This window comes from Chrysochloris asiatica, unplaced genomic scaffold (genome assembly GCF_000296735.1).
Source record: "Chrysochloris asiatica unplaced genomic scaffold, ChrAsi1.0 scaffold00094, whole genome shotgun sequence".
In the NCBI taxonomy this organism is placed as follows: domain Eukaryota; kingdom Metazoa; phylum Chordata; class Mammalia; order Afrosoricida; family Chrysochloridae; genus Chrysochloris; species Chrysochloris asiatica.
Window position 1 is genome coordinate 10392047 of NW_006408612.1, and position 19271 is coordinate 10411317.

The 19271-nt window shown below is 38.7% G+C and overlaps 1 protein-coding gene and 1 pseudogene across 1 annotated transcript in view; both read right to left on the reverse strand.

The window, feature by feature from the left end:
* PDE11A (phosphodiesterase 11A) overlaps positions 1-19271 on the reverse strand; it is a 747671-nt gene that overhangs the window by 268734 nt on the left and 459666 nt on the right. The gene's annotated exons all lie outside the window — the stretch shown is intronic.
* On the reverse strand, positions 222-1186 carry LOC102824994 (annotated as a pseudogene).

A 19271-nucleotide genomic window follows, 5' to 3' on the forward strand; every position in this document is an offset into this window, starting at 1 on the left:
TTATTCTACAATCTTTATTCATGACTTTCTCATGCATATGAGGCTGCTGAAAACACTATGGCTTGGGCCAGGAGCACCTTAGTCCTCAAACTGGGATCTTTGCTCTTTTAACACTTTACAGAGGTCTCGTAAAATATATTTGCCTAATGCAATAAGTCCTTTGTTTTTTTTTTTAAGTGGCAGGAGAAAAGCTTTGTTGATTCCCTTCCCTAGTTCCCTTTCTACTGCATAGTCTTGGTTCCTCAGAGCTGCCCCATTCGGCAAACATCAACAAGTACCTCTTTGAGGTCAGCAGGGGCATCCCTGAGGATGGTTGAGGGCTTCCCTGTGTGTTAATGGTTGTCTTCTCTGAAGGGATACTCTACAGGATTCCTGGTCACACCTCAAATATGAAGCCAGCAGTTCCTCTTGGCCTTGTGTTTGTGGTCAGTGGAATGAACCTTCAGGATGGGCTTGTCAATGGGGCCACCACCAGCCATCAAACCAACTACGGCTCTGTTGGCTGAGAAGATGACCTTCTTGGAACATGAGGGCAGCTTCACAAGGGTATTCTTGGTCTCGAGGTTGTGGGAAATAACTGTGGCTGAGTTTTTTGAAGCCCGAGCCAGCTTGCCCCAGCATCTCCTCCAGACAGCACATGATGGTACCTTCAGGCATAATCCCTATGGGGTGAGCTGGGCCTTCTTTCAGTCATACATGAACTGGCCCATGTGTATGGGCTCAGCTCTGATAAACAGCTCTGTATGCTTCTTAAACCAGTTGTTGTTGTTAGGTGCCATGGAATTGGTACCGACCCATAGCGACCTTATGCACAGCAGAACGAAACACTGCCGCCTGATCCTGGGCCAACCTCACTACTGTTGCCACACTTGAGTCCATCGATGCTGTCACTTGGCCAATCCATCTCGTTGGGGGTCTTCCTCTTTTTCTAGGACCTTCCACCTTACCAAACATGATATCCTTCTCCAGCGACTGGTCCCTCCTTAAACCAGTAGGTCCTGAAAAACCACCTTGGAGAGGGGCATGCCACGGACTGTGCCATGGATGATGTCCTTCGCTGTATCCTTGATGTAGCCCTGCTATACGCTTGTCCACGGCATGCAGTCGCGTGGTGCCTTTACAGTGCTTCACGCGTGCGGAACATAGAGCTGGCTTCCTACTTCTGCCCACGGATTCCGTGACCCATGGCAGCAAGTCTGTTTACCAGCACTGCCCGAAAGAGGTGTTTTTTGATTTCTTGACTGCTGCTTCTGCGAGTGTTGATTGTGGAGCCAAGCAAAATGAAGTCTTTTACAACTTCAATGATTTCTCCATTTGCCATGATGTTATTTATTGGTCCAGCTATGAAGATTTTTTGGTGTTGTTTTCTTTACACTGAGGTGCAATCCACACAGAAGTCTTTGATATTCATCAGTAAATATTTTAACCCCTATTTACTTCCAGCAAGCAAGGTTGTATCATCTACATATTACAGGTTGTTAATGAATCTTCCCCCAATACAGATGACATATTCTTCTTCATATAATTCAGCTTCTCATATTACTTGTTTAGCATACATACTGCATGGCGGTGGTTATGTGCCATGGAGTCGGAACCGACTCATAGAGACCCTATACAGGGTTTCCGAGGCTGTAAATCTTTATGGGAGCAGAAAGTCTCATCTTTCTCCCATGGAACAGCTGGTAGTTTTGAACTGCTGACCCTGAGGTTAACCACTATGCTACCAGAGCTCCTATACATACTACATAAGTATGGTGAAAGAATACAACACTTGGGCACATCATTCCTGATTTTTTAAAACCATTCAATATTCCCTTGTCCTGTTCTAACAACTGTCTCTTGGTTCCTCAATGTGCCAATTAGAAGCACTACAGTTTGGGTTCAGACCCATACATACCCACAGGGCCCCTTTTACTGCAGTATTAAACCCAACTGATCACTCCCTCCTTTTAGAACAGTCTCCTCTCTGATCTCTCATGACACCAAACTTTTTGCTTGTTTGTTTTCATCCCGTTTCACTGGCTAGTCTTCTTTGCTGGACAAGTTTAATTACATACGCAGTTGTTTTTAGATGCCATCAAGGGGGTTCCGACTCAGAGCCACCTATGTACAACAGAATGAAACATTGTCTGGTCCTGTGTCATCCTCAAAGTGACTGCTATGCTTGAGCTCAGTGTTACAGTCACTGTGCCAATTCATCTCCATGAAGGTCTTCCTCTTTTTTGTTGACCTTCTATTTTATCAAGCTGATGTTCTTCCCTTGCGATTGGTCGCTCCTGCTAATATGTCCAAATACCGTGCGGCACATCAACTTGTGCCATCCTTATTTCTAAGGAGCATGCTGGCTGTACGTCTAAAGCAAATTTGTTTTTCTAGCAGTTCATGGTAAATTCAACATTCTTCACCAACAGTGTAATTCAGAGGAATCAATTCTTGTTCAGCCTTCCTTATTTATTGCTCAGTTTTCAAATGCAAATGAGGTGATTCAAAATACCAAAGTTTATCTTGCTCTAAGAAGCTCTAGTAGCATACTGGTTACGAATTGGGCTGTTAACCACAAGGTCAGCAGTTCGAAACTACCAGTTGTTCTGTGGGAGAAAGATGAGGCTTTCTGTTCTCGTAAAGATTTACAGCCTCGGAAACCCTGTACAGGGTCGCTCTGAGTGGCACATCACAACAACATAAGAAGCATGGAGTCCTGGTGTCAAAACCTTTGAACTGCAAGGTATGGAGTTCAAGCTCACCAGAAGCTCCTTGGAAATCCTATACAGGGTTGCTATGGGTCGGAACCAACTCTACGGCACTCACTTAACAACAACAACATAAGAAGTATTGTTGTTGTTGTTGTTAACTGCCATTAAGTTAGTTCCTAACTCATAGAGACCTTGTTTAGGGTTTCTGAAGTGTGGCTGGTGAGTTTGAACTGCCCACATTTCAGTTAAAATCGACTGCTCTGTCCAGTGCTTTATTCTATAGCACCACACCAGGTTAGGGTATTTAGCCAAAACATATACACTAATTAACTTTTGACAGCTGAAAAATATTATGTATAAAGCTTACATACAAAATTAAACAGATGATCCACAAAACTCTTGATGAATATTAAACTTTCACAAGAAAATTTCTGTTCCAGGTAAATTTATCTTGGATGTCTGTATTATTCATTTTTGAAAATTTTCAAGTAAAAAATAGTTATTCAGTTTTGTTGATGAGCTCTAACTTAGAAATCCTTTTAGTTTAAAAAATAAATCATTGTTTGCAGAATCCTACCAACTTCAATTAACTTTTGGATTGCACTTGCTGGAAGCAAAACAGATAAAGCAATTATTGGACCTATGCAAGACGGAGGAAAGAAGCCATGATTTTCTGTCGACTTTGCACAGCAGGAAAAGACAATTAACTGTATTTCAAAAGAAAATAATGAGCAGAGCTATGCAATAGGACCACTGTATCAAGCCTTGCCCTCTGCCATATGCAGTACAATCCAGAATCAAATGCTTGCCTTGCAGTTCCTGGAATTGCTCCTGAGGAGCTGAGGGCAAATGTCTCCCACCAGTTGTTTTAAATGTTAATTTATTGTGGCTCTAGACAGTCAAGAAATGAGAAATGGACCGTAATAGACACTGCCTGAGAGTAATACAAATGTGAAGAACCATTTAACTGAGACGAGGAACACGGACCTCACTGAGGACCCAGGCTGGTGGGCTAGGTCTGGAAAGCGCTGCATGAACACTTACTGATAACTTTACAGTTCTGGTGGCAAAGTGGTACTTGGCAGCATTTGGAAACTAAATTGATATCAGATTTAAGTTGATTTGAAGTAAAATACCAAATCATTTATATTGACAGACTTCAAGGAAACACAGGTTTTTTATCAGCAGTCAGCCTCTATCCAAGAAAGGTGACGGAGCACAAGAAATAAACAGCCAGTTTACAGATTGTCACATAACTGCATGAAGAACCATATTCCCAGACTTCTTAGCAAGATGACGACAGCTTTCAAAGACACTGCAATTGAATGAACGTATAGAACCTGAGAAATCATCAGTTTCTACTGTCAAATGTGTAAGAAATCTAGCTGGTTAGTGGAATAAAATGTTCAAGAAAGTACTTTGTATAACAGCTTCTGCTGAGTGATCTGTAATAATGACCTTCAGACTACATCGGAAACAAAAAACAAAAAAAAAATTTGAAAAATCTATAAAGACTCAAAAATACTAAATTTAAAGTAGAATAAAAGATCATTGCTGAATCTGGGATACTATCAGGGGGCTCCAAACAGTTTGTGGAAAAATTCCATCAAATTTTATTTCCATTTCCCTCCACCCCCCAATATAACAGTCCATCAATTGTCTGAGTGGCTTCTGGGATCAGCTGCTGCATCTTAACTGCTACTCAACTACTGTGGTAGAGTTTACAGTCTGAGCACTTGCTTTACTTCGCTATGAGTCCAAACCAACGCAGCGGCACTTAACAACAACAGTATACAGTTATTGTTGTTGTTAACTGCTGCCGAGTCAGGGGAGCCTTAAATCCATGTTGAGTCTTGAACATAAACTCAGCCTCCAATGCATTCTTTCTGACAACTGTCAATGTAAAAACTTTGCCCTCAAGCAAGTGTATTTAAAGTAGATTGGATTACTAAAACTCCCATAGCCAGCCCACCAAAGGGTCCACTCTCTCAGGGGCTTGCCTGAGCATACCCTTAATGGAAATTGGGATACTAGGCTACATGGGGTACCAGAATCATAACCTGACCAAGGTGGTTGGGGAAGGCCCCAGAACAAATCCTGTGAACTTCTGTAATCTACAAAAGTATACATATTCCAATCATGGTCCCTTTCCGGCTTTGGTAGACCTACTGGCCACTGGGATCTGTAACCAATCATGATTTTGGGAAAATTTCCTTTGTTTACCATTTTCTAAAAATAGCCACTTGACTGTGAATCCTTTGGACACCTTTATGCCTCATGCTGATGGTCTCCCTCATTTGGATTTGTCTGTCTTTGTCTTGTAAAGGAAGCTCTATAAAACACATTTCATTTGGGATCCTTCTAGTCTTAAAACACTATTTGTCTATTATTACTACTGTTGTTGTTAATACCATCGAGTATTAACAACATGGAGCAGCTGGTAAGTTTGAACCATTGACCTTGTGGTTCAAACAGACAATTACTATTATGTTATTATACTTGTGGAGTTCTGTTGTAGCACTGTAGGGCAAGCACTGGACTGCTAATTGCAAGGTTTGCAGTTCAAACCCACCAGCTGCTCCTTGTAAACACTATACAGGGTTGCTATGAGTTGGAACTGATTCAATGGCACTTAACAACAATAACAATTATACTTCTTAATATTTAATGTTTACTTAATACATTAAATAAACCCTGGTATGGACTCCAGGTGTGGCACTGTAGAATAAGTACTCGACCACAGGGTTGATTTGAACAGCAAGGTTGGTGGTTCAAACTCAACAGCTGCTCCTCCATAACCTTATACAGGGTCATATGGGTCAGAACTGACTCAATGGTATTAACAACAACAACAGCAATGGAACTATAAGATAGGCATTGGACAGGTAATGACAAGGTTGGCAGTTCAAACCCACTGGCTGCTCTTGGACCATAATGACCAGAGTCATTATGAGTCAGAACTGACTTAATATCACACTACCACCACAATCATATGTATAAGACATTGTGATAAATACTTTGGCCATTATTTCCAACTCTGGCAAATAGGTTTGGTGTCTCAATTTTATCTGATTGTTAGTAGTTGTATGGAGCACTCATACTGTGCTAAAAATTATTGTTGAAGCTTAAGGAGGACCCCAGCAGGAATATGTACTGTAATTGATTAATGTTGTCTGCCACAGTCATTGGCAGGGCAAAGTAGAAGTAGCAGTAGTAGTAGTTGTTGTTGTTGTTATCAGGTGCCATCAAGTCGGAACAGCGACCCCATGCACAGCAGAATGAAACAATGTCTGATCCTGGGCCAACCTCACTACCGCCGCCACACTTGAGTCCATCAATGCCGCCATTTGGCCAATCCATCTCATTGGGGGTGTTCCTCTTTTTCTCTGACCCTCTATTTTAACAAGTATGACATCCTTCTCCAGCAACTGTTCCCTCCTGACAATATGTCCAAAGTATGAGACACGAAGTTTAGCCATCTGGACCTCAAAGGAGCACTCTGGCTGCACTTCTTTCAAAACAGATCTATTGGTTCTTTTATCAGCCCATGGCACTTTTAGTATTCTCCTCCAACACCACAATTCAAAGGCATCAATTCTTCTACGATCTTCTTTATTCACATACAGCTTTCACATCCATATGAGCTTATTGAAAATACCATGGCCTGGGTCAGGTGCACCTTAGTTCTCAAGCTGACATCTCTGCTCTTCAACACTTAAAAAAGTTCCTGTGCAGTAGATTTGCCTAACGCAATACATCATCTGATCTCTTGACTGCTGCTTCCGCAAATGTTGATAGTTGATCCAAGAAGAATGAAGTCTTTGACAACTTCAGTCTTTTCTCCATTGATGAGAATGTTTTTTAATGGTCCAGTGGTGAGGATTTTTGTTTTCCTGACATTGAGATGTAATCCATACTGAAGGCTGTGTTCTTTGATCCTCATCAGTAAATGTTTTAAGTCCTCTTCACTTTCAGCAAGCAAGGTTGTATCATCTGCATATCGCAGGTTGTTAATGAGTCTTCCTCCAACCCTGATGCCACATTTTTCTTCACAGAACCCAGCTTCTCGGATTATTTGCTCAGCATACAGATTGAATAAGTATGCTGAAAGAACACAAACTTTCCCAATTTTAAAACGGTTAATGTTCCCACGCTCTGTTCGAACAACTGCTTCTTGGTCCAGGTACAAATTCCTCATAAGTACAATTAAGTGTTCTGGAATACTCATAGTATTAGTAGCCATGTATTTAACATTGCTAGAAACATCGGAGTACAAGAATACAAATGACTCTGAATTAAATTTAACCAATCCAAGACTGGACAGTGAATAAGGAAGATTGTAGAAGAATTGATGCCTTTGAGTTGTGGTGTTGGAGGAGAATACTGAAAGTGCCATGGACTGCCAAAAGAACCAATAGATCTGTTTTGGAAGAAGTGCAGCCAGAGTGCTCCTTGGAGGCCAGGATGGCTAAGCTTCGTCTCTCATACTTTGGACATATTGTCCGGAGGAAACAGTCGCTGGAGAAGGATGTCATGCTGGCTAAGGTGGAGGGTCACAGAAAAAGAGGAAGACCCCTAATGAGATGGATTGGCCAGGTGGCATCATTGATGGACTCAAGTGTGGCAGCGGTAGTGAGGTTGGCCCATGATCAGACATTGTTTCATTCTGCTGTGCATGGGGTCGCTATGAGTCGGTTCTGACTTGATGGCACCTGACAACAACAACAATCCAAGACTCTGATGATGAAATAATTGCAAATAAATATTTTGAGACAATCTTAGAGTCCTAGTATGGCACTGTATGATAAGTACTGGACTGCTAACCTCAAGGATGTTAGTTCAAACCCACCATTCACACCTCAGAAACCCTGCACAGGGGTCGCTGTAAGTCGGGACCAACTTGACGACTCTTAACAACAACAACTACACGGCAGGGAGAAAAAGGAGTCCAGAAATCAGTATTAAACATTTGGCACTTACTAAGTTGCTATTGTTAAGTCCTGTTGAGTCAGTTAGGACTCAAAGTGAGTCTGTATAGGATTTCTGGTTCAAACCGACCTTGAGATCAAGTGCTTTTTCTATGGCGCCACACCAGGACTGCACTTATTATATATTATAACTAAAAACATTGAATGTGAGGGCTGCACCCCTCTGTACTTGAGCCACAGTTCAGATGTATAGGAAATGCCTCATGTACTTAGCTGAGCAGCCACACCCTGGAACGAGTGTGATAAGAATATTTTAGGTTTTATGAAAGTTCCTTGAAGGTGTCTTTCAGGAGTGACCAGCTGCAGACCAGTTCTAGTAGCACACACACTAGCACTGACTGCTGCGTGACCTTCCATTAAGAGCATTTGAGTGTTGCAGGTCTAGCCTATGAGTTGGAACGAACTTGACAGCACTTAACAACAACAACAACAACAAACAACCAAATTATGTTCAGGAGAATAAGATTAAAAGGAATTTTCCAAAGAGCTTAGTGAACCTTTAGTGAATCTACCTTCACAACGATGTCCCCATACAAGAAACTTAAGACTTCTAGGTCAGCGTGAGTTTTGCCCATTTGGCTAGATTCTGTTTAAATTAAATTTCTTGAAAATCTAGACATATTATCTTTCTATTTGGTTTCATTCAAAAGTAAGGAATCAACTTCTTAATTGAACTGAGGAGGCCCTCAATTTAGAATCAGAAATAAACTCATCATTTATTCACCTAAATCAAAGATTTAACTTAGTCATTTTGTTTAGCCAGTTAAAAATTTAATATTAGTGTTACTGTTGTTTTTAAGGGATGCTGAGTTGGTTCTAACTCGTAGGGACTCTGTACAGAGTAGCCCAGGAGCGGCTGGTGGGTCTAAACCACAGAACTTACAGTTATCAGTTCAGTGCTTATTCTAACCCACAACAAATCCCAATCCTAACTTTTAAAAGATAGCCCTTATAATTCTTCCATAAGTATCAATACAACCATTAGTTAACATATAAGGGTAAGTCAAAAGTATTGCTTCTAGAATTCCAGTACATGCCTGCACAGGTTTATTACAAACAAAATGTGTTTAGGTTACCTATGGGAATAGTGGATTGTTGAAGACAAGTTCTGTCATTAATACACTTATTTTAGTCTCATTGGGATGCCTTATATAAAAAAAGGGGTCCAATCTACAGCTAAATTCAAGGCAGAGAGGTCAGATCTGAAGGTTATGGTGACTGTTTTTTAGGATCCCAAATGGGTAATCCTGATTTTCTTGAAGGACACAAGATGATCATGAGGGCTTAGAATGTAAACATTTAAAAAAAATTGAAAATGTCATTGGAGAGAAAAAGGCCAGGAGAGTCATGTAGAGGATTTTTTCCCATCATGAAAATGCTCCTACTCATTCTTAAAGGGTAGCAAATACTGTGCCTTGGTGATTTTGTTGGAAAACTTCACCCCATCCACCCTACAGTCCTGATATTGCCCCTTTAGACTTCTTTTTCTTCCCAAATTCAAAGACCATTTCAAAAGGACACAATTTGAGTCCCTTGAGAATGCCCAAACTGACATTTTGACATGGTGTAAATAGAAGAGTGCGGAATTCTTTAGGGAAAGGTTAGAGCGATGGAGATACTGCATTCAGAAACATATAGGCCTAGATGAGGATATGTCAAGAAACAACAGTGTGATATTTTGATTATATTTTAAAAGCTTTCTATGATTTGATAGCAATACTTTCTGACTTACTCTCATATAATGACAATACAGACATTCATTTGGTAGCTACCCAAACTGCTATTTCTCATTAATTGCTAAACATTAATTTCCCATTAACTGTAAACCTGTGTACTTGTCAGGGGATAAGATAACTTGTATTATAGAAATTTACTGAAACTTAACAAGGACTCTGGAACTATGCTCCTTCCCCTGAACCTGAGAGTGGCCTTTGTAGCTACTTTTCTGATGAAAGAAGGTAGTACTGATGCTGTGCCAGTTTCTGGACTCAGGTCTTAAAAGACTGGAAGTTTCTATTTCCTAGATCTTAAAACATTCCCTCTTGAGTCCTAAGCTACCATATCTGAGGTCTGCTTACCATGTGAGAAGGTCTAACAGCATGGAGAAAGTGGAAGGTTAAAGCATGTGTGGAAGAAGATAGATGACAAGGAATATCAAAGCATCACACATGTGAGTGAATAAGCCATCCTGAAATGGAGGTGAAGCACCAACCATTCTATGTGGATCAGAAATGAATCACTTACCCCCTCACTGCTACCCCAGAATTGTTGTTGTTGTCGTTAAATGCCATCGAGTCGGTTCTGACCCATAATGACCCTGTACTGACATACAATATTATGAGTAAATAAAATGATTGTTTAAAGCCACTAAGAAGCTTTCGTATAGTTGGTATAGTTGGTTAAGACTTGCCACAATATGCGACCACAGATTTCAATGGAAGTTTCGTTGCCTTTCAAAAGATGAAATTGACATGAACGCCTAAAATCATAAATTTTCATGGACATTCAAAGCATTTTCAAAATATCTTCAAATTCTTGCCTAACTTACATTCTTACTTGGTCTTTAAGTTCCTATTTATTCTTGTACTGTGTCTGTTATATAATTATCAGAATAAGTGCAAAATTCAGCATTTTCCTAAATTTTCACAAACACACACACACACAAATCCATTCAAACCAAACATTTTATGAGTTCAATAGAGTGTTTAGAAGACTTTCATGATTTTCTTTCACCCTAGTTTTCCCTACCTCCCTCCCTTCTTCCTTTCAAAGACAATGAAGGAGTTACAAAAAAAACAAACAACGGATTTTAAATGCTATGTCAGCCTCCCCATTCTCAAAATGCCTTCTGACCACTCTTCCTTCCACCAATGAGGAATATCACTAGCCATAAACTTCAACCAGTCTCAGCCTCTCTTCAGTTTTCTGCCTTCTCTCGATTGCTAATTTCTCTTTTTCCTCTCCCTACTCCCTCCATATCAAATGTAAAAATTCTACCCTTTTTCCATAGAGAATTATTTCCTCATCCTCTGGTTGCTGGAGGGAGAATATTTATTTCCTCATAATCTTCATTATCCCTAAATGGCTTGTTAAGATAACATTTCACCCATCTTGTTATATTTCAGAAATTCTTATATTCTTTCATTCATTAGCATTCGTTAGTTTGTCATTCATTAACTCAATGGCTCTCAAACATGCATTATACACAGGTGACTGGGTCCTGCCCTAGAATTCCTGATTCAGCAGGTCTAGGGTAGGATTACTTCTGAAAGTTCACTTTGAAAATGTTGTGTAACAGTTCTACTCTTTACATATGGATTCTCCATGAGTCAGAATCAACTCAAAGGCAAATATGTTCCGAGATGATGCTAATGCTACAAATTTGGATAGCACACTGTAAGGACCACAGTCTGAAGTTCACCCATAGATTCCAGGCTAAACATTCCTGAGTGATAGTGCTATGTATGCTACAGGTTGGATATAGGAGTGAGCAGAAAGGAAAGAGACAAAATTTGTTCCTAATTCCATTAAGATTTAGATAGATTCTTTTTTAAAGTTAAGAAATGTTTCCTTAGTTTTCTTTATTCTACTAATTATACTTTTCAATTCTTATGTTTAAAATAGGAATGCAAAAATGCTGTGAAGTTATTTTAAGTGAGTGTTAAGTTAGTGCCATTTGATGTATGAAAGTCATCTGGTCAAGATCCTGTTAAAAATCATGCTGCCATGTAAGTTAACTCTACACATTTTCCTAGCACAGAAATCAGAACTCATGCCCTCAGTTAGCACTGGTTTATAGTATGACCTTGTTGTCTCTCCATCTAAAGGGGTCAGTAGTAGTATATCATTTTGTAGATTATCTACAGAATATTCTAAAGCAGTCTTTCCCTTCACTTTTTGTTTAAAAGTTTGTTTTTTTTTAAACTCATTATCACTTAGTATGTTAATTTTGGGCAGTGTAGCCTGGCTATTAAGGATAGCAGCTTTGCTGTAAGATAGGCCTGAATTCATAATCCTAGCTCCATTTATCCTGCAACCTTGAGTGAATCACTTAACCTCTCCAAGTCTCAGTTTCTTCATCAGTAACACAGGAACAGACCTGGATTTTCCACTCCCATTTCATTGGCCAAAATAAGGTGTATATGACTCTATCTAACTTCAAGGGAGTAGCGTAATACTAGTAGGGCTCCAAATAAGTAGGATATTTTATACCCACCAAGTGACCTTGCATATACTATATGCTTATTAACAATTGTGTGTCTGATTTAACATATTCTGTCCAATACCAATAGAAAAATCATAAGTGAAGGATTATAACTGATTTATTTCTGTTATTTTCACAAATTGCTTAGTTATAATTTCAATCATTTTAATGTCCTTAGGGTAAATGGAACAACATATGTCTTTTTAAAAAGTAGCATTGGTAATAAGTCTTCCAATTATTCTAAGCTTTCAATAGTCTCTTATAAAGAAAGGATCTCAACCATTAACACTTAAATTAAAAAAGGTTTTTATGATTAATTCTTAGAGTGATTCAATATGATTCTATGCCTATGCATACTGGGCTATTATTTATAATTGTTTCAAAATAAGTGTTCCTTTCCCACAATCACATTATTCCCCACATTCTGTTTTAAAATGAAGCTGTTTTTATTAATCATGTAGGTTATTAAATGTATTAATGTTTCACAAATGCTTTTCTAATGAACTCCTTGCTCATTTGCTTTTCTTGTTTGTTAAGAACAAAGAAGAACATGGTGTTCTTTTCAACTAATTGAGTAGCTTGGATTGGTTATTGCTGTTTCTAAAACAGCTACAATATATACCAATGCTTTTTTAAATCTATAATTTATATATCTGGTATCATTAATACTCTGATTTCACTTAAAAGAGTCATACTTCTGAGTGGTTCACTATTGAATATTTATATATAATTAGTTTCTACTCACAACCCTGTCCAATGGTTTTTGCATAATCAACAGGGCTGATGGTTTGGGAGAGAGCGATACTGGTTAATTATACTAGTTACTCATGAACATCATGAGGAACTTTATAAGTGAACTAATATGACATTGCTTGGAGCTCTTTCTGGAGTACAGAAAAGCTAAAGAGGACCCAGGCCTAGTTTGGGACACTGACTAACTGATAGGTGTTAGTGAGTTGAAGATAAGGAAGTCTAAAAATAACATTAAAAAGGTGGTCAGTATCTAGTCTATCTGAGCTAGGGTTAGTGACCATGGGAATCAGATTATATTTGAGAATGGAGTCAGGGGACAGCATGAAGGCAGTTTTGCATATTTTGGTCATGAGCCATTCATTCAATGCATGAATGTCTATTGAGACTTCATTTGTGCCGAACATTGTACAGTTGGTCTTTGTATTTGTGGAACTTCCATTTCAATGATTGTTGTTGTTGTTAAGTGCCATCAAGTCAGTTCTGACCCATAGTGACCCCGTACAGGGTTTCTGAGACTGTAAATCTTTATGGGAGCAGAAAGCCTCATCTTTCTCCCGCGGAACAGCTGGTAGTTTCGAACTGCTGACCCTGTGGTTCGCAGCCTGATTCATAACCACTATGCTACCAAAGCTCCTTATTTCAAGGATAGAGACAGGCATTTAATAGGCAAATATACAAGTTGGGATAAATGCTATAAAAACAACTAGCAAAATTCTGAAGAAGATAATGAGGGTAGGTTGTACAGACAGCAGGAAAACTAATCAAGAACAAACTCTCCAAAGAGAAGTATTTAATCTGATACCTGGGAAATAAAAAGGGGCAGAGAAAAAACTTTTTAGACAGAAAGAAAAGTAATCTTAGAGGGATCTAAGGTGGCAGAGTCCCGACCATCCAGGACCTTGTAGGCCAATCAGGGATTTTATTATAGTCAACTGGAAGTCACTTAGGGCTTTAGAGTTTAGGCAAGAGACATACCAGTTTTCATAGGTATTCCAAGATTATGTCCTAAATTGCAAAAATGGGTACTTTTATATTATTTGGGGTCCTGGAATAGTGTTGAAGGATGAGTCCTTGACTGCTAACTGCAAGATCAACGGCTCAAACCCACCAGCCACTCTGAAAATCCTGTATAGAGTTGCTAAGAGTCGGAACTGATTTGATAGCACTTAACAACATCAACAAATATATTCTTTTAGGAAGTTTGACAAATGCTTCAGATACCAGTTATCCAAATCAAGTTCATTCATTGAACAAATATTTATAAAAATTCTGGTGTGTTGCTGTAGAATACACACTGGACTGCTAATCACAAGGTTCAAACCCACCAGTTGTTCCTTGGAAACTCTATACAGGGTTGCCATGTGTCAGAACCAACTCAAAGGTACTTAACAACAATAGCAACATATCAGCTTGGGAATCTGGGTGGTGCAAATGATTAACTCATGGCAGTCAGAAGGTTAGTGGTTTGAGTTTACCCAGAGATGCTTCGGAAAAAATACCTGATGATGTAATTTTGAAAAACTTGTTAGCTGCCAATGAATGGCTTCCAGATCCTGTATACAACAAAATGAAGCATTACCCTATTCTGTGCATTTTTCACAATCATTGCTGTTTGAACTCATTTTTGTAGCCACTGTGTCAATCCATCTCATTGAAGGTCTTCCTGTTTTTCACTGACCCTCTTCTTTACTAAGCATGATGTCCTTCTACAGGGACTGGCCCCTCCTGCTATCATGTCCAAAGTACTACACGAGATGAAATGTTGCCATCATTGTTTCTAAGGAACACCCGGCTGTACTCCTTACCAAACAGATTTGTTCATTTATCTGGCAGCCCATGATATATTTAATATTCTTTGACAATACTATAATTCAAAGACATCAATTCTTTTCTTGTCTTCCTTATTCATCATCCAGATTTTGTATGAATATGGGGCAAACTGAAAATATTATGACTTGGGTAAGGTGCGCTTAAATTTTCCTAAGTAATATCTTTGCGTTTGAACGCTTTGAAGAGTTCTTTTGCAGGAGATTTGTCCATAAAATATGCTATTCAAATTCTTGACTACTTCTTTCATAGGTGTTGATTGTGGATCCAAGAAACAACTTCTGTCTTTTCTCTATTTATCATGATGTTACCTGTTGGTTCAGTTGTGAGGAATTTTGTTTTCTTCAAATTGAAGTGCAATCTATAATAAAGGCTACATAGCCTTTGATATTCATCAGTAAGTGCTTCAAGTCCTCTTTGCTTTCAGCAAGCAGGGTTGTGCCATCTTCATATCAAGGTTACCGAGTCTTCCTTCAATTCTGATGCTGCATGCATCTTCACATTTTGCTGTTTCTCCAATTATTTGCTCAGCATACAGACTGAATAAGCACAGTAAAAGGATACAAACCTGATGCACAGCTTCCCTGATTTTAAACCACACGGTACAATGTTACCCACAATTTGTTAAGATCTTCACAGTCGAAAGCTTTTGCATAATCAATAAAAAGGTAAATAAGTTTTGTATTCTCTGCTTTCTGCCAAGATCCATCTGACATCAGCAATGATATCTCTTGTTCCACATTCTCTTTTGAATCCAGCTTGAATTTCTGGAAGTTCACTGTCATTGTACTGCTGCAACCATTTTTAAATGATCTTCAGCAAAACTACTTGTGTGTGATATTAATGATATTTTTTTGATAGTTTCTGCATTCTGTTGGATAACTTTTTTTTTTGAAATGGACACAAATATGCATCTCTTTCAGTTAGTTAGCCCGGTAGCTGTCTCCCAAATTTCTTGCCATAGACAAGTAAGCGTCTGTTTGTTGAAGCATCTCCCATAGTATTCCCTCAGTTCCTGAAGCCTTGCTTTTCCCTAATGCTTTCATTGTAGCTTAGATATCTTCCTTCAGTATCATTGTTGATTGATTATATGTTCCCTCCTGGTATGGTTGAATGTTAACCAGTTCTTTTTGGTACAGCTTTTCTTTTTTGGAAATTTTTATATTGTGTACTGAGTCAAGGTTTACAGAGTATATCATCAGTTTTGCATTCAACAAATCATATATTTTGTTTCATCTCAGTGATTGCAGTACCCTCCAAGTAACAATGGATGACCCACTTGCTCCCTGGTTTCTTATTTTCCTTCCACCTTCCGTCTTAATCCTTGTCAACTTTGTCCTTAGTCAAGGTTGCCTTTTTGATCTTGAATGGTTGACCATTCCACCATTCCATGGTGAGCATAACTTATTAGTGTTGTTGCCCCCTACATACCTATCTGTGATTGGCTGAAAATTGCACTACAAGGGTGAGTTAGGTTTAGACCTGAAGAATGTCTGATGGCCATAGTCTTGGGTTCCTCCAGTCTTTTTCTGATCAGTAAGCCTTGTCTGTTTTATGATTTTGAGTTTTGTTACACAATTTCTCCTACTCTATTCAGAACTTTCCAATGTAATCCCTTTCAGAACAGTTGGCAGTGGCACCAGCTAGTTCTTCTGGTCTCAGGGTCTTAGAGAGACTGATGTTCATGTGTTCCGTGAGCCCATTGAACTAATTGGTTCCAACTGTCCTTACACTTTTTATCACTCTTCTTCCCTGCACACATGGAATGGAAAGACCAATAACTACATCTTAGATAACTACTTATGAGCTTTTAAGATCCCAGTGGCTTCCAAGGTGTTTAGTAATGTCTAAGATATTTTCATAATTTTGCCCCCTGTACGTGACACTGTAGGATAAGCACTAAATTCAAATCTGTCAGCAGCTCCTTGGAAACCATATACAGGGCCACTATGAGCCAGAAGCAACTTGATGGCACTAACAACAACAGCATGCTTCATCATATTCATAAATGTGTTTGCAGCAAGGGTGAATATCCATGTATTAATATTCTCTGTCAAACATTTATATATTTGTGGATATACTCCTACTCTCCCTTCCATACCCATTGAGCCTGTTCATCTCTTTAAGTATCTACTCATAGACCACTGTTGTTATAGGGTGTGTATACTGCAGCATTTAACTCTATTCTCTTTAACCTTCGCATTCTTCTCTGTGACTTCACCTGTCTTCCACATTCTTCTGCCATCCTCTCTCTTGTATATTGCCTTCCCCATCATCCGAGTTAACACATGTCTGCCCTCTAGTTCAGGAGCTCTGGTAGCATAGTGGTTACAAATCGGGCTGAGAATCTTAAGGTCAGTAGTTCGAAACTACCAGCTGTTCTGCAGGAGAAAGATGAGGCTTTCTGCTCCCGTAAAGATTTACAGCCTCGGAAACCCTGTACAGGGTAGCTATGAGTTGGTTTCGACTCCACAGCACATGACCACCACCACCCTTTAGCTATGAGTAGTGTAGTGAAACCTAAAATTGCTGCCCTATTGTTTGTTTTAAAGGTTTATCCAATATTGCTGTAGATTCTGGTTTCTCTTAAGGCCATGAAATAAAATGGTTACTTATAAGCTAATTATCAACATGGACTGGTTTTTCTGTTCTGTAAAAGGAAGAAATAATTAAGAACATCTGGAAATATGAAATGTTAAAGACTGGTAGTGAGAATATAGATATTCCCTGCAGAATTCCTGTATGCTTCTTCAAGATTCTTCAATGGACAATATTGAAGGAGTCAAAGAGTGAATGAATATTTAAAGCAGGAAATAAATGACACCCATTATTAGCCCCAATCCATTTTATCTGCTTTCTTCAATATAATTCATTTAATGTCATTAAAAATAAATGGGCAAATATTTATAAAGGAAATGCTAATATCCAATATATGCTTGGATTTAAGAAAGAAACAAAAAAACTTGGAAAATTATTTCACAAATTGATTGCTCTATGCAATTGATTCTCAACCTTCACTGTGCATCAGAATCACAAGGAGAGCTTTTAATAAATACATGCCCAAGCCTAACTTCTAGAGATTCTAATCCAATTTATCTGGGAGAGGATCCAGTCATCAATATATTTTAAATGCTCCCCAGTTGATTTTAACGTGTGGGCTGTACCTAAATATCCCCAAACCCATTCAGCATGTCATTGTAAGATTTTTATTTGACAACATGAATTAAAGTGAAAAGTTGAAGCTCACACTATATTTTTGTTGGTCTTTACATGCTAGTCATAGAAAAAGTTGAATAGAGTTGATATGATTATTCTCTTAAGTCCTTTGTAAAAGCTACAGTTTGATCATAAGTTATAAATCAGCTCTATAAGAGCCTATTATACTTTTCACAGAGAGTAGTTTCCAAAGTTTGTTTTGATTTGTTTAGCATTATAGAATTGCAAGATATAGTACTGGCTGTAACAAGAAAGAAATTACCACAGAAGCATTTCAGGGAAGTAATTCATTTGTTTTTGTTTTTGTTTTTTTTTCCTACAAGAGAAGTGTTAACATTTGTGCAGTAAAGAAGAATTAACAAATGGGAATAGTCTGTATTTTCTGGTGTGTTGCATTTGGCTTTGTAATTGATAGTCTGTATCCATTGTACCTGCATATGAACATGGGTCTTCCAAAAGCCAACATTTATTATTTGGATAATCCATGGATGATGGGCTGATAGTAATTTGGTCTGGAAAAAATGCTTTTAGTACATAACAGGAGGATTAAATAAGACTTTCTGTTTGAGTTATAGTTGAGACGAACAGAACTACGTTCTAAAGGGAGATGCTAGGCCATCTATGCAGGACTTTGAAAGAAGATGCCCCAAACAAATTCTGTGACCTCCAAGAAAAGGTGTTCAATGCCTATACTGTATGGACTACACTGTATAAGAAAAGGGTAATGGTTCATGAGAGAGCTGTGTATTTAGAATTTCTTAGGTAGGGTTTCCTAGCTGGGATTTCTTGAAGTCTCTTATAAAGTTCCTGCCGGAGAATCACTCACAGAACCTAATATACATTTCCCTGGTGGCATAGTGGTTAAGTGTTTGTCTGCTAACTGAAAGGTCAGTTATTGGAATCCACCAGACACTCCATGAGAGAGAGATGTGGCAGTTAGCTTCCATAAAGATTTATGGAATAGTGAAAACCCTACAGCACAGAGTCTATAAGATTGCTGTGAATCAGAATTGACTCTACGCAATGGCGTGCATTTCCTCTTTTCTGGCACATGATTTATATCTAAAAAATCTAAAGGTTCATGAGTATGAGTAATAACATGCTCAGCATTTCTCAAGCTGAAGAAACTGAAGAAAAAATTCAAAACTCGACTTGTGGTATTGAAGGATTCTCTGGGCAAATTATTGAATGATGCAGAAAGCTTCAAAAGAAAATGGGAGGAATACGCAGAGTCACTGTACCAAAAGGAAATGGTTGATGTTCAACAATTTCAAGAGGTAGCATATGATCAAGAGTCATTAATCCTGAAGGAATAAGTCCAAGGTGCATTGAAGACATTGGCAAAGAAAAAGGCACCAGACATTGGTAGAATACAAATTGAAATCTTTCAACAAACTGATGCAGAACTGGAGGCTCTCACTCAACTATGCCAAGAAATTTGGAAAACAACTAGCTTGCCAACTGACTGGAAGAGATCTATATTGTGCCCATTTCAAATAAAGGTGACCCAATGGAATGTGGAAATCATCAGAGAATACCACTGTTCAATTCAGGTTCAATTCAGCTTGAACTTCTGGAAGTTCTCTGTGA